The sequence below is a fragment of the Somniosus microcephalus genome, chromosome 7 (assembly GCF_052327205.1).
Source record: "Somniosus microcephalus isolate GS21.2 chromosome 7, FLI_Smic_1.0, whole genome shotgun sequence".
NCBI lineage: Eukaryota > Metazoa > Chordata > Chondrichthyes > Squaliformes > Somniosidae > Somniosus > Somniosus microcephalus.
Genome location: NC_140993.1, coordinates 75,828,907 through 75,843,334, shown reverse-complemented (window position 1 = coordinate 75,843,334; position 14,428 = coordinate 75,828,907).

Below are 14,428 nucleotides of genomic sequence, written 5' to 3'. Positions count from 1 at the left end.
TAATTTGGTAAGTCCTATTGAATAGTGGTGTAATAGTATCATCTACATCGGGGCAGAGGGCCTTCATAACTAATAATAATAAATTTAATTAATTACATAGATATGGGTGAACAGGTGATGTGTCACTGTTGCAAAATGTGGGAGCTGGTGGACACCATTGAGGCTCACGGTGATTACATTTGCGATAAGTGTTTGCTGCTAGAGGAACTCAAGCTCCATGTTATGGAGCTTGAGACCGAGCTTCAGACATTGTGACACATCAGGGAGGGGGAGAAGTTCCTGGACTCTATGTTTCAGGAGATGGTCACACCTATGAAATTAATTACTGCAGATGTAGTCCGTGGTCAGGGACAGGACGGTGTGACTGCGAGTGAGGAAGGTACAGGGATCCAGGATGAAGTGTTGAAGGAGACGCAGCCCTTGCTCTTGTCAAGCAGGATCGAGGTTCTTACTCCCTGTTAGGGCGGGAGCAGGGACTGCAGGGAGGATGAGCAAACTGGCCACAGCGCCGTGGTACAGGGGGCCATTCAAGTGGAGGGAGTAAAAAGAAATGTTGTAGTGGTAGGGGGTAGTATCATTAGGGGGATAGATAGGGTTCTCTGCAGTCAAGAGCGGGAGTCCCGAAGGCTGTGTTGCCTGCCCAGTGCCAGGGTTAAGGACATCTCTTCTGGGCTGGAAAGAAACTTGGAGTGGGAGGGGGAGGATCCAGTTGTCGTGGTCCATGTTGGTACAAATGACATAGATAGGACAAGGAAGACAGTTCTGTTAAAGGAGTATGAGCAGCTAGGGGTCAAATTAAAAAACAGAACCTCAAGGGTAATAATCTCTGGGTTATTACCTGAGCCACGAGCGAATTTGGCTCGGATAAATAAAATTAAAGAGTTAAATGCGTCGCTCAAAAACTGGTGAGGGAGAAATGGGTTTTGCTTCTTGGGATACTGGCACCAGTACTGGGACAGGAGGGAGCTGTTCCATTGGGACGGACTCCACTTGGCCAGTGCTGGGACTAGAGTCCTGGCGAATCATATAACTAGGGCTGTAGAGAGGGCTTTAAACTAATTAGTAGGGGGGAGGTTTCTAGAGAGCAAATAATAGAAATGACAACAGAGAAGGTCATAGACTTAGGTAGCAGTGGGGGAATTAAAAAACAGAACGTGTCAGGAAGGGACAGAAGGTATGGAGTAAAAAGTAAAGTACTAAAAAGGGAAAAACAGGAACTAAGTGTTACAAAACATATTTGAAAGTTCTTTATCTGAATGCACATAGCATTCATTACAAAATGAATGAGTTAACGGCACAAATAACGACATATGGGTATGATCTTGTGGCCATTACAGAAACATGGCTGCAGGGTGACCATGACAGGGAATTAAACATACCAGGTTATTTAACAATCAGGAAGGACAGGCAGGAAGGGAGAGGAGGTGGGGTGGCTATGTTAATAAAGGAAGGAATCACTATAATACAGAGAAATTATATTGGCTCAAAGGAGCAGGATAGTGAAACAGTTTGGGTGGAGATAAGGAATAATAAGGGGAAAAAAACACGAGTGGGTGTAGTCTATAGGCCTCCGAACAGTTGCAACTCTGTTGGACGGAGTATTAATCAGGAAATAGTTGGGGCTTGTAATAAGGGAACAGCTATAATTATGGGGGATTTTAATTATCATATTAACTGGACAAATCAAATTGGGCAGAGCAGCCTTGAGGATGAGTTCATTGAGTGTATTAGGGATGAGTTTCTTGAGCAGTATGTAAATGAACCAACCAGGGGGCAAGCAACCTTAGATTTGGTCCTGTGTAATGAGACAGGATTAATTAAAAATGTCCTAGTATAGGATCCCCTTGGAATGAGTGACCATAACATGGTTGAATTCCATATTCAATTAGAGGGTTAGAAGGTTGGATCTCAAACAGGTGTGCTGAGCTTGAATAAAGGAGACTATGAAGGTATGAGAGCGGAATTGATTAGAGTGGACTGGGAAAATAGATTGAAGGGTAAGATGGTACATGATCAGTGGTTTACATTTCAGGAGTTATTTTACAACTTCCAAAAAATATATATTCCACTGAGGAAAAAAGGGTGTAAAAGAAAAGATAGCCATCCGTGGCAAAGTAAAGTAATTAAGGATAGTATCCGACTAAAAACAAGGGCATATAAGGTAGCCAAATCAAGTGGGATGATGGAAGATTGGGAAGTCTTTAAAAGACAGCAAAAAATAACTAAAAGATTGATTAAGAAAGGGAAGATAGATTATGAAAGTAAATTAGCAAAAAATATAAAAACAGACAGCAAAAGTTTCTACAGTTATATAAAAAGAAAAAGGGTGGCTAAAGTAAATGTTGGTCCCTTAGAGGATGAGACCGGGAAATTAATGGTGGGAAACATGGAGATGGCAAAAATGCTGAACAATTATTTTGTATCAGTCTTTACAGTAGAGGACACTAAGAATATCCCAACACTGGACAAACAGGGGGCTCTAGGGGGGGAGGAACTAAATACGATTAAAATCACTAAGGAAGTGGTACTTGGTAAAATAATGGGACTCAAGGCGGATAAATCCCCTGGACCTGATGGCTTGCATTCTAGGGTCTTGAGGGAAGTGGCAGTAGGGATTGTGGATGCATTGGTAATAATTTTCCAAAACACCCTGGACTCAGCAAAGGTCCCGGCAGATTGGAAAACTGCTAATGTAACACCCTTATTTAAAAAGCGTAGTAGGCAGAAGGCTGGAAACTATAGACCTGTTAGCCTAACATCTGTGGTTGGTAAAATGTTAGAGTCCATTATTAAGGAGACAGTAACGGGACATTTGGATAAACATAATTTAATAGGACAAACTCAGCATGGTTTCATGAAGGGGAAGTCATGTTTGACAAATTTGCTTGAATTTTTTGAGGAAGTAACATACAGGGTGGATAAAGGGGAACCAGTGGACGTAGTGTATTTAGACTTCCAAAAGGCATTTGACAAGGTGCCACACAAAAGATTATTGCTCAAGATAAAAAATCACGGGATTGGGGGTAATATTCTGGCGTGGGTGGAGGATTGGCTCTCTAACAGAAAGCAGAGAGTTGGGATAAATGGTTCATTCTCAGATTGGCAACCAGTAACTAGTGGTGTTCCGCAGGGGTCAGTGCTGGGTCCCCAACTCTTTACAATCTATATTAACGATTTGGAGGAGGGGACCGAGTGTAACATATCAAAGTTTGCAGATGATACAAAGATGGGGCGGAAAGTAGTAAGTGAGGAGGACATAAAAAACCTGCAAAGGGGCATAGACAGGCTAAGTAAGTGGGCAGAGATTTGGCAGATGGAATACAATACTGGAAAGTGTGAGGTTATGCACTTTGGCAGGAAAAATCATAGAGCAAGTTACTATCTTAATGGCAAGAAACTGGAAAGTACTGTAGTACAAAGGGATCTGGGGTTCCTGGTGCATGAAACTCAAAAAGTTAGCATGCAGGTGCAGCAAGTGATCAAGAAGGCCAATGGAATGTTGGCTTTTATTGCTAGGGGGATGGAATATAAAAACAGGGAGGTATTGCTGCAGTTGTACAAGGTATTGGTGAGACCGCACCTGGAATACTGCATAGAGTTTTGGTGTCTATTATGTCCGTGTATAATTGAGACACGGACTGCAGGAGTTGATTATAACAAGTCTTTACTGAATGGAGACAACCTGGAAACTGAAACTACAGAAGCCTGCTAGGGCCTTTTATACAGGGGTGGTCACTGCCGGTACTGCAGTCTGAGACCAGTTATTCCCTTAAAGGTACATGGACCTCCAAACAGTCAGGTGGAGGTTGGGGATGGCATTACAAGGGAAATTAAAGAAGCGTGCAATAAGGGCACAGCAGTCATCATGGGTGACTTTAACCTACATATAGATTGGGCCAACCAAATTAGTAACAATACTGTGGAGGAGGAATTCCTGGAGTGTTTACGGGATGGTTTCCTGGACCAATATGTCGAGGAACCAACCAGAGATCAGGCCATCTTAGACTGGGTATTATGCAACGAGAAAGGATTAATTAGCAATCTTGTTGTACGAGGCCCCTTGGGTCGGAGCGATCATAATATGATCGAATTCTTCATTAAGATGGAGAATGAAGTAGTTGACTCAGAGACAAGGGTCCTCAATTTAAATAAAGGAATCTACGATGGTCAGAGGAGCGATTTGGGTAGGATTGATTGGGGAATGGCGCTAAAAGGGTTGACGGTGGATAGGCAATGGCAAACATTCAAAGACCGAATGGATGAGCTACAGAATTTGTTCATCCCAGTTTGGCGAAAAAATAAAACAAAAAAGGTGACTCAACCGTGGCTAACAAGGGAAATTAGGGATAGCATAAGATCCAAGGAGAGGACATATAAATTGGCTAGAAAAAGCAATAATCCTGAGGATTGGGAGCAGTTTAGGAGTCAACAAAGGAGGACAAAGGGATTAATTAAGAAAGGGAAAATAGAATATGAGAGTAAGCTAGCATGGAACATAAAGACTGACTGTAAAAGCTTTTATAGATATGTGAAGAGAAAAAGATTAGTGAAGTCAAGCGTAGGTCCCTTGCAGTCAGAATCGGGGGAATTTATAATGGGAAACAAGGAAATGGCAGACCAACTAAATGCATACTTTGGTTCTGTCTTCACAAAGGAGGACACAAATAACCTCCCAGAGATGCCGGGGAACATAGGGTCTGATGAAAGCGAGGAACTGAAAGAAATCAGTATTTGTAGGAAAATGGTGTTAGGAAAATTGATGGGACTGAAGGCCGATAAATCCCCAGGGCCTGATGGTCTACATCCCAGGGTACTTAAGGAAGTGGCCCTAGAGATAGTAGATGCACTACTGATCATCTTCCAGAACTCGATAGACTCTGGAAAGGTACCCATGGATTGGAGGGTAGCTAATGTTACCCCACTATTCAAAAAAGGTGGTAGAGAAAAAGCGGGGAATTATAGACCGGTAAGACTGACATCGGTAGTGGGGAAAATGCTAGAGTCTATTATAAAAGATGTAATAGCAGAGCACTTGGAAAGCAGTGACAGGATCGGACAAAGTCATCTACTGGAATTTTTTGAGGATGTAACTGGTAAAATAGATAAGGGAGAACCAGTGGATGTGGTGTATTTGGACTTTCAGAAGGCTTTCGATAAGGTCCCACACAAGAGATTAACGTGCAAAATTAAGGCACATGGGATTGGGGGCAAGGTACTGACTTGGATAGAGAACTGGTTGGCGGACAGAAAGCAAAGAGTTGGAATAAACGGGTCGTTTTCCGAGTGGCAGGCAGTGACTAGTGGGGTATCGCAAGGATCGGTCCTAGGACCCCAGCTGTTCACAATATATATTAATGATCTGGACGAGGGAATTGGATGTAATATCTCCAAATTTGCAGACGACACAAAGCTGGGCGGGAGGGTAAGCTGCGAGGAGGATGTCGGGAAACTCCAGTATGATTTGGACAGGTTGGGTGATTGGGCAGAAACATGGCAAATGCACTATAATGTGGATAAATGTGAGGTTATCCACTTTGGTGGCAAAAACAGGAAGGCAGATTATTATTTGAATGGCAATAGATTGGGAGAAGGGGAAGTGCAAAGAGACCTGGGTGTCCTTGTGCACCAGTCGCTGAAGGTAAGCATGCAGGTGCAGCAGGCGGTTAAGAAGGCAAATGGTATGTTGGCCTTCGTAGCAAGAGGGTTCGAGTACAGGAACAAGGATGTCTTGCTACAGTTGTACAGGGCCTTGGTGAGACTGCACCTTGAGTATTGTGTGCAGTTTTGGTCACCGTACCTGAGGAAGGACGTTCTTGCCATGGAGGGAGTGCAGCGAAGATTCACCAGGCTGATACCTGGGATGGCAGGAATGACGTATGAGGAGAGATTGTGTCGATTGGGCTTATACTCACTGGAGTTTAGAAGATTGAGAGGGGATCTCATCAAAACCTATAAAATTCTGTCAGGTCTGGACAGACTAGATGCAGGAAGGATGTTTCTGATGGCCGGGGAGTCCAGAACCAGGGGTCATAGTCTAAGGATAAGGGGTAAGCCATTTAGGACTGAAATGAGGTGGAACTTCATCACCCAGAGAGTGGTGAACCTGTGGAATTCTCTGCCACAGAGGGCGTTGGAGGCCAGTTCATTAAATATATTCAAGAAAGAGTTGGATATGTATCTTGAGGCTGAAGGGTTCAAGGGATATGGGGAAACGGCGGGGACAGGGTACTGAGTTTGGACGATCAGCCATGATCACATTGAATGGCGGAGCAGGCTCGAAGGGCCGAATGGCCTACTCCTGCTCCTATCTTCTATGTTTCTATGTTTCCTCCCCTTTTAGATAAACAGTACATAACATTCATTTAACAACTAAATAGTAACTAATTACAATTACGGTTGCTAGATACATTGGTTGAAGTTAAGCAATTATAAGTTCAGTCTTTGAGGAGGCTTCCTGATTCTGTCTGGATAACGCCTCTTTGGGATATCAGGTTCTTCTGGCAAGGTTGAGTCGGGATCAATGTCGTTGTTTGGTTCATCTGCTTCCAATATCACCGATTCTGCGGTAGATGCAATTGGTACTTCGGTTTCATCGCCAGGTGTATCAGATCGTGATGTGGAGTTGACGTTTTCCAGTGACTCTAGAATCTGGTCAGCATGGCGTCTTACAATGCTCTCTCCAACATCCACGGTATACATTAGAGGTCCTTGCCGTGTACAGATTGTTCCTGGCTGCCATTTCTCTGTGCGGTAGTCCCGGGCCAAAACTGGTTGTCCTATCTTAAAACTCCTGGTCGGCCTTTCATTCATATTCTGAAACTGCCTGTTCTCCACATCTCTTCTGACGTTTGGCTTAACCAAATCCAAGCGGCATCGTAGTCTTCGATTGAAGAACATCATGGCTGGAGTTTGGTTGGTAACCGCATGTGTCGCATTCCGGTAGGCAAAGAAGAAGTTATCCACCTTGTGTTGTAGGGGTATATTTTCATTACACATTGCCTTGATAGCCTTCTTGAATGTTTGAACAAACCTCTCGGCCAATCCATTAGTGGCTGGATGATATGGGGCGGATGTGTAATGCTTAACACCATTGTTCTTTAAGAACCTTCGGAACTCTTCAGACACAAACTGTGGTCCATTGTCAGAGCAAATCTGTTCAGGCAGCCCATTCCTGGCGAATATGGTTCGTAAGACTGTGATAGTTTTTTCTGTGGTGGTTGAGGACATTTTTATTACCTCTGGCCACTTTGAATGTGCATCCACCGCAATTAAAAACATCGAGTCCATAAAGGGACCAGCAAAATCAATGTGCACCCTTTGCCATGGAGATGAGGGCCACTCCCATGGATGTAGAGGGGCTTGTGGTGGGGCGTTTTGGACCTTCTGGCATCCTAGGCAGCTCTTGGTCATCTCTTCGATTTCTCTATCGATTCCCAGCCACCACACAAACGCTCTGGCTAAGTTCTTCATTTTTACCCCTCCCAGATGACCCTCATGAAGCTCATTGAGCACTCTATCCTTCAATTTGGGTGGACTTACTACTCTGGATCCACACATCAAGGTTCCTCTGCACACTGACAGCTGTTCTCTTCTCGGCGAGAATGCTGGCAGCAGTGGTTCGCCATGTGCTGGCCATCCCTTCACCGTTAAATCATAGACCCAGGAGAGTGTCGGTTCATTTCCTGTTTCCTTTTCTATGTTTGCATTCGTCACAGGGAGACATTCGACTATAGTCGAGTGGAATAACTCCACTGGATCCACTGCCAGTTCTTCTTCCACCGTCAGCAACAGTAGGCGCGACAATCCATCAGCATTCCCAAGCTGTTTAGTTCCTTTGTACTCGATGTCATAATGGTGTGCCCCTAGGGAAAGGGACCACCTCTGTAGCCGTTGTGCCGTCATTATCGGTACGCCCTTCTGAGGGTTGAAAATGGAGACGAGAGGTTGATGATCAGTTAGTAGAGTAAATTTCTGACCGTGCAGGTGGTGATTGAACTTCTTCACCCCCCACACCAGGCTGAGGGCCTCTCTGTCAATCTGGGCGTAGTTACGCTCGGCTGCAGTTAACGAGCATGACGCAAAAGCTATCGGCCTCTCTGAACCATCAAGGAATTTATGTGACAGTACTGCCCCAACACCGTAGGGAGACGCATCACACGCCAGTCTTATCGGTAGTGATGGGTTGTAGTGAGCCAATACTTCTCTTGAAGTGATTAGGTCCTTACTTTTCTGAAAGTCCCGCTTACATTCATCGCTCCATTTCCATGCTACTCCCATTCGTAGTAGGGCGTTCAGTGGATGCAGAATTGTGGACAAATTCGGCAAAAACTTATGGTAGTAATTCACCAATCCGAGGAATGACCTCAGTTGCGACACATTTCCAGGCGCTGGAGCCTTAACTACCGCTTCAATTTTGTCAGGGGACTTATGCAACCCCTCTTCATCAATCACGTGGCCACAATACGATGTCTGTTTCTTAAAAAACCCGCACTTAGGGCGATTGGCTCGTAGCCCATGTTCACGTAGTCTAGTGAGCACCTGCTCTAGGTTGGCAAGGTGTTCACTGTCATCTTCACCTGTCACTAGGATGTCGTCCAAGTAACACTGAGTCCCCGGAATCCCTTGCAGGACTTGTTCCATCGCTCTTTGCCATATCGCCGGAGCTGATGCTACTCCGAATACCAGTCGATTATACTGGTAAAGACCTTTGAGTGTTTATCGTGAGATACTTCCGAGAGGATTCTTCAACCTCCATCTGCAAATATGCTTGTGCTAGGTCAATTTTTGTAAAACGCTTCCCTCCAGATAGTGAGGCGAAGATATCTTCCATCCTTGGAAGAGGATATTGTACTGTGTGAAGGACTGGGTTCACCGTCACCTTGAAGTCCCCTCAGATGCGAACCTTCCTTGGCTCCTCAGACTTATTGTTTAACGTTTTCTTCATGACAGGAATGATGGGTGTCGCCCACTCACTCCAGTCTACCTTAGATAACATGCCTGCCTTCTCCAGATTCTCCAGCTCTGCCTCGACGGCTGGGCGAATTGCATATGGTACCGGTCTTGCTTTGAAAAACTTGGGAATTGCATTCTCCTCTATTTTTATCAAGGCGGTTAGGCCTTTAAGAGTGCCCAGTTCTTGTTGAAATACCGCTTTGGCGTCAGCTAAGATTGTTGACAATCGTCCAGGAGTGACTGATACGCTTATCAATTACTCCATAAAAGGCGATGAATTAGGAAAGTAATGAAAAGGTTTTTATTAACTAAAGAACAGAGCATGCCTCTCATGGCCAACTGGTTCCAAGAAGGAAGTGGGTTGCCAAAACATCCACCTTTATACCTGGTCTTGTGGGCGGAGCCAGCTGAGGCATGCCTTGGTACACAGCGCCAACCAGAGGTAACAATATGCAATAACGATAACAGTAGGATACAATAACAGTGGTTTACCACATTCATCCCTTGTTTAAAATTTAGTCCGGCGGGGTGAAGTGTACTACAAGTTCATGTAGGTAAGTCTATCAGGAGGCCTTGTATGACGTCCTGATCGTCGTGGTGGCGGCGGCGGTGGTGCAGTATCCAACGTCGAATCTGGTGTCTGGGTGGTCAACGAAGGGTCCTGGGGCTCCGGCATGCCGTCTACAGGGGTTGGGTTGGGAGAAGTGGTGGGGGATAATGGTGGTAATTCAGGGGCACCCGAGGGTGCGAGGTCTCGTATAGAGACCGTGTCCTCCCGCCCATCTGGGTATGCCACGTAGGCATACTGGGGGTTGGCGTGTAGGAGGTTCACCCTCTCGACCAGGGGGTCCATTTTATGGGTCCTCACGTGCCTCCGCAGTAGGACGGGCCCAGGAGGTAGCGAGGCTCCCGATGTGGACTTCCTGGGGAAAACGAACATTTGCTCATGAGGCATTAGTGGCAGTACAAAGCAGTGACCGGATGGAGTGGAGCACCGCAGGGCGGACCTCCTGCCAGCGAGAGGTCAGAAGGCCCTTAGATTTTAAGGCTAAGAGGACGGCCTTCCAAACCGTCGCGTTCTCTCTTTCCACCTGGCCGTTCCCCTGGGGGTTGTAGCTGGTGGTCCTGCTCGTAGCAATACCTCTCGCGAGCAGGTACTGACGAAGTTCGTCGCTCATGAAAGATGAGCCCCTGTCGCTATGTATATAGCTAGGGAACCCGAACAGGGCGAAGAGGTCATTCAGACATTTGATGACCGTGGTACTGGTCATGTCTGGGCAAGGGATGGCGAACGGGAAACGGGAGTACTCATCAATTATGTTGAGGAAGTACACGTTGCGGTCAGAGGAGGGAGGGGTCCTTTAAAATTGACGCTCAGGCACTCGAAGGGGCGAGTGGCCTTGATCAGGCTTGCTCTGTCTGGCCTATAAAAATGCGGTTTGCACTCGGCACAGATTTGGCAGTTCCTGGTCATGGTCCTGACCTCCTCGATGGAGTAGGGCAGGTTACGGGATTTGATGAAATGGAAGAACCTGGTGACCCCCGGGTGGCAGAGGTCATTGTGGAGGGACTGCAGTCTATTAACCTGCGCGTTGGCGCATGTACCACGTGATAGGGCATCTGGGGGCTCATTGAGTTTCCCGGGCCGGTACAAGATATCGTAATTGTAGGTGGAGAGTTCAATTCTCCACCTCAAGATCTTGTCGTTCTTGATTTTGCCCCTCTGCTTATTATTGAACATAAAAGCAACTGAACGCTGGTCAGTGAGAAGGGTAAACCGTTTTCCGGCCAGGTAATGCCTCCAGTGACGCACCGCTTCCACAATAGCCTGGGCCTCCTTTTCGACAGTGGAGTGTCGAATCTCGGGGCCCTGGAGGGTCCTTGAGAAAAAGGCCACGGGTCTCCCTGCCTGGTTAAGGGTCGCAGCTAGGGCGAAGTCGGATGCATCGCTCTCCACTTGGAAGGGGATGGACTCATCCACTGCGTGCATTGTGGCCTTCGCAATATCGCTCTTGATAAGAGTGAAGGCTGCACACGCCTCTGGTGTCAGGGGGAAGGAGGTGGATTTGATGAGGGGTCTGGCTTTGTCCGCATAGTGGGGCACCCACTGAGCATAGTAAGAGAAAAACCCCAGGCATCTCTTCAGTGCTTTTTGGCAGTGGGGGAGGGGGAGCTCCATAAGGGGGCGCATTCTGTCGAGGTCGGGCCGATGACTCCGTTCTCCACTATGCAGCCGAGAATGGCAAGGCGTTTGGTGCGAAACATACATTTCTCCTTATTGTACGTTAGGTTCAGCCGCTGGGCCGTACGGAGGAATTTTTCTAGATTAACGTCATGGTCCTGCTGGTCGTGGCCGCAGATGGTGACGTTATCCAGGTAGGGAAAGGTGGCCTGCAGCGCGTTCTGGTCAACCATCCGGTCCATCTCCCTTTGGAAGACCGAAACCCCGTTGGTGACGCCGAAGGGAACCCTAAGGAAGTGGTAGAGGCGGCCGTTCGCCTCGAAGGCAGTATACTGGCAGTCCTCATGGCGGATGGGGAGTTGGTGGTATGCTGACTTAAGGTCAATGGTGGAGAATACTCTGTATTGCGCAATCTGATTGACCATATCAGATATGCGAGGAAGGGGGTATGCGTCCAGCTGAGTGTACCGGTTTATGGTTTGGCTGTAGTCAATGACCAGGCGGCGTTTATCGGTGGTTTTAACGACTACAACCTGGGCTCGCCAGGGGCTGGTGCTCCCTTCGATAATGCCCTCCTTCAGGAGCCGCTCCACCTCAGAGCTAATAAAAGCTCTGTCCCCGGCGCTGTACCGCCTGCTCTTGGTAGCGATGGATTTACAGTCGCGGGTGAGGTTAGCAAACAAGGGAGAGGGGGGGACTTTGAGTGTGGAAAGGCTGCAAGTGGTGTGCGGCGGGCGATTTAAAAGGTGTTGGTTGCAGACTGTGAGTGGGGGGAGGGGTCCACCGTATGCTAATGTGACACTTTTAAGGTGGCACTGAAAATCCAACCCTAGCAGCACGGCAGCGCAAAGACGGGGCAGGACAAGAAGTTTAAAATTTTTATATTCTGTGCCCCTAACCGAAAGGGTCACCACACAGTAGCCGCCGACGTCCATTGAATGGGACTTAGACGCCATAGAAATTCGATGGCGCGTTGGCAGGACCGTGAGGGAGTGGCTACGTACCGTGTCGGGGTGAATAAAACTCTCTGTGCTCCCGCTGTCAAATAGGCAAGTGGTGGCGTGGCCGTTTACCGTGATGTCCATCATGGACCTGGACAGATGATGAGGCAGGGCTTGCAGCACAGTGGCATAGTGGTTAGCACTGTTGCCTCACAGCGCCAGGGACCCGGGTTCGAATCCGGCCTCGGGCGACTGTCTGTGTGGAGTTTGCACATTCTCCACGTGTTTGCGTGGGTTTCCTCCGGGTGCTCCGGTTTCCTCCCACAGTCCAAAGATGTGCGGGTTAGGTTGATTGGCTATGATAAATTGACCCTCAGTGTTAGGGGGATTAAATACGTGGGGTTACGGGGATAGGGTGGGATATGTGTTGGTGTAGGGGTTACGGGGATCGGGTGGGATATGCGTCGGTGCAGGCTCGATGGGCTGAAATGGCCTCGATCTGCACTGTGGGGTTTCTGTGATTTCTGTGATTTCTGTGATCCAGCGTAACGGAGGCCAGTGTATGGCTTAGTGAGTCGATATCGTCGTCCGACGAGACGGTGGTCGAGTCCGGAGACAAGATGGCGGTTGAGTGCGGCGGACAAAATGGCGGCGGCCATGATTCAGGTCCCCACGCGGCCGGAGGTGCACAAAATGACGGATAAGATGGCTGCCCCCACGGTTCGCACGCGGCGCTGCTGGCGTTCGTGGGTTTCCCCCTGCAGGCATTGGCGTAATGGCCTTTCTTCCCGCAGCCCGAGCAGGTAGCGGTCTTAGCCGGGCAGCGCGCTCTAGGGTGTTTTAACTGGCCACAGAAATAGCATTTTTGGGCCTGGTTACGGGGTATCGCTGCAGTTGGTACCGGGGGCGGCGGTCCCGGTTGATTTCGGGACATCGCTGCAGCAGTTGGTACCGGGGGCGGCGGTCCCATGTCCCAAGGTCGCGATGGCCATGGCGCGGCGCCGTTACGTGAGTATGCTTCGAGGTTTCGGTGGGCCGCATCTAACGAGAGCGCAAGGGCTACGGCCGTCTTCAGGTCAAGCTCCTTGCTTTCGAGCAGTCTCTGCCGGGAGTAGTCGGACTGGAGGCCCCTAACGAAGGCATCACAGGTAGGTCCCTCCGCGTGCCCCGCAGCCGTTACCTCCTTACAGTCGCAGTCCCTGCAGAGTGTCTGTAACGCCCGTAAAAATGCCTCTACCGATTCCCCCGGTTGCTGCCTGCGGGATCCCAAGAGGTGTCTGGCGTAAATCGTGTTCACTGGGAGCATGTATTGCCCTTTTAGTAGTTCGAGGGCCACCGTGTACGTAGTAGCGTCCCGGATGAGTGTATATACTTGAAGGCTCACCTGGGCGGTCAAAACTTTTAGTTTGTTCTCCTCTGATGTCACGGCGGAGGCTTCTCGGAAGGATGCAAAGCAGCTCAGCCAGTGTTCGAAATTGGTCGATGAACCCGCTGCTTGAGGGTCGAGGTCCAGGCATGCTGGTCTGAGGGCTCGCAGCAACGCCTGCTGTTGTTGCTGTTCAGGTGTCGACATTTTACTTTTAGTTAATAAAATTGAGACGCTTATCAATTGCTCCATAAAAGGCGATGAATTAGGAAAGTAATGAAAAGGTTTTTATTAACTAAAGAACAGAGCATGCCTCTCGTGGCCAACTGGTTCCAAGAAGGAAGTGGGTTGCCGAAACACCCACCTTTATACCTGGTGATGTGGGCGGAGCCAGCTGAGGCATGCATTGGTACACAGCGCCAACCAGAGGTAACAATATGCAATAACGATAACAGTAGGATACAATAACAGTGGTTTACCACAGTGACGTCTTCATCCTTTTTACCAGCCACCGTCAGTGCCTGAATGGAGTGCCAGTCTAAACTTATCTTTCTGATCCATTCACGTCCCAATAACGGTGGTCCACCATCTTGCAGAATGTAGAGATACAATTTCCGTATTTTCTTGCCATTGTATTCGACAGGCACCCTTATTTTTCCTCTGGGGTGTACTTTTTGCCCCATATACGTCCTCAAGACAATGGATGTCTCTCTCAAGGGTATGTGTGAGAATAGCCGCTCGTAGTCTCGTCGATTCATGATGGTTAGAGCTGATCCTGTATCCAATTCCATTTTGACTTGGGACCCTGCTATCGTGAGGGTGACCCAAATGGTTCGGTGATCCTCTTTTGTGATTACGTTGTGAAGTTTGAGACAGCTTAGTCTCTTGTTCCCGGATTCACTAGCGCTCATCTGGTCTTCGGAACTACTGTCCGTCATCTTTTGTACTTTCCTGTACGGTTCCTTAGTAGCCTTTTTGTTGTCGTTG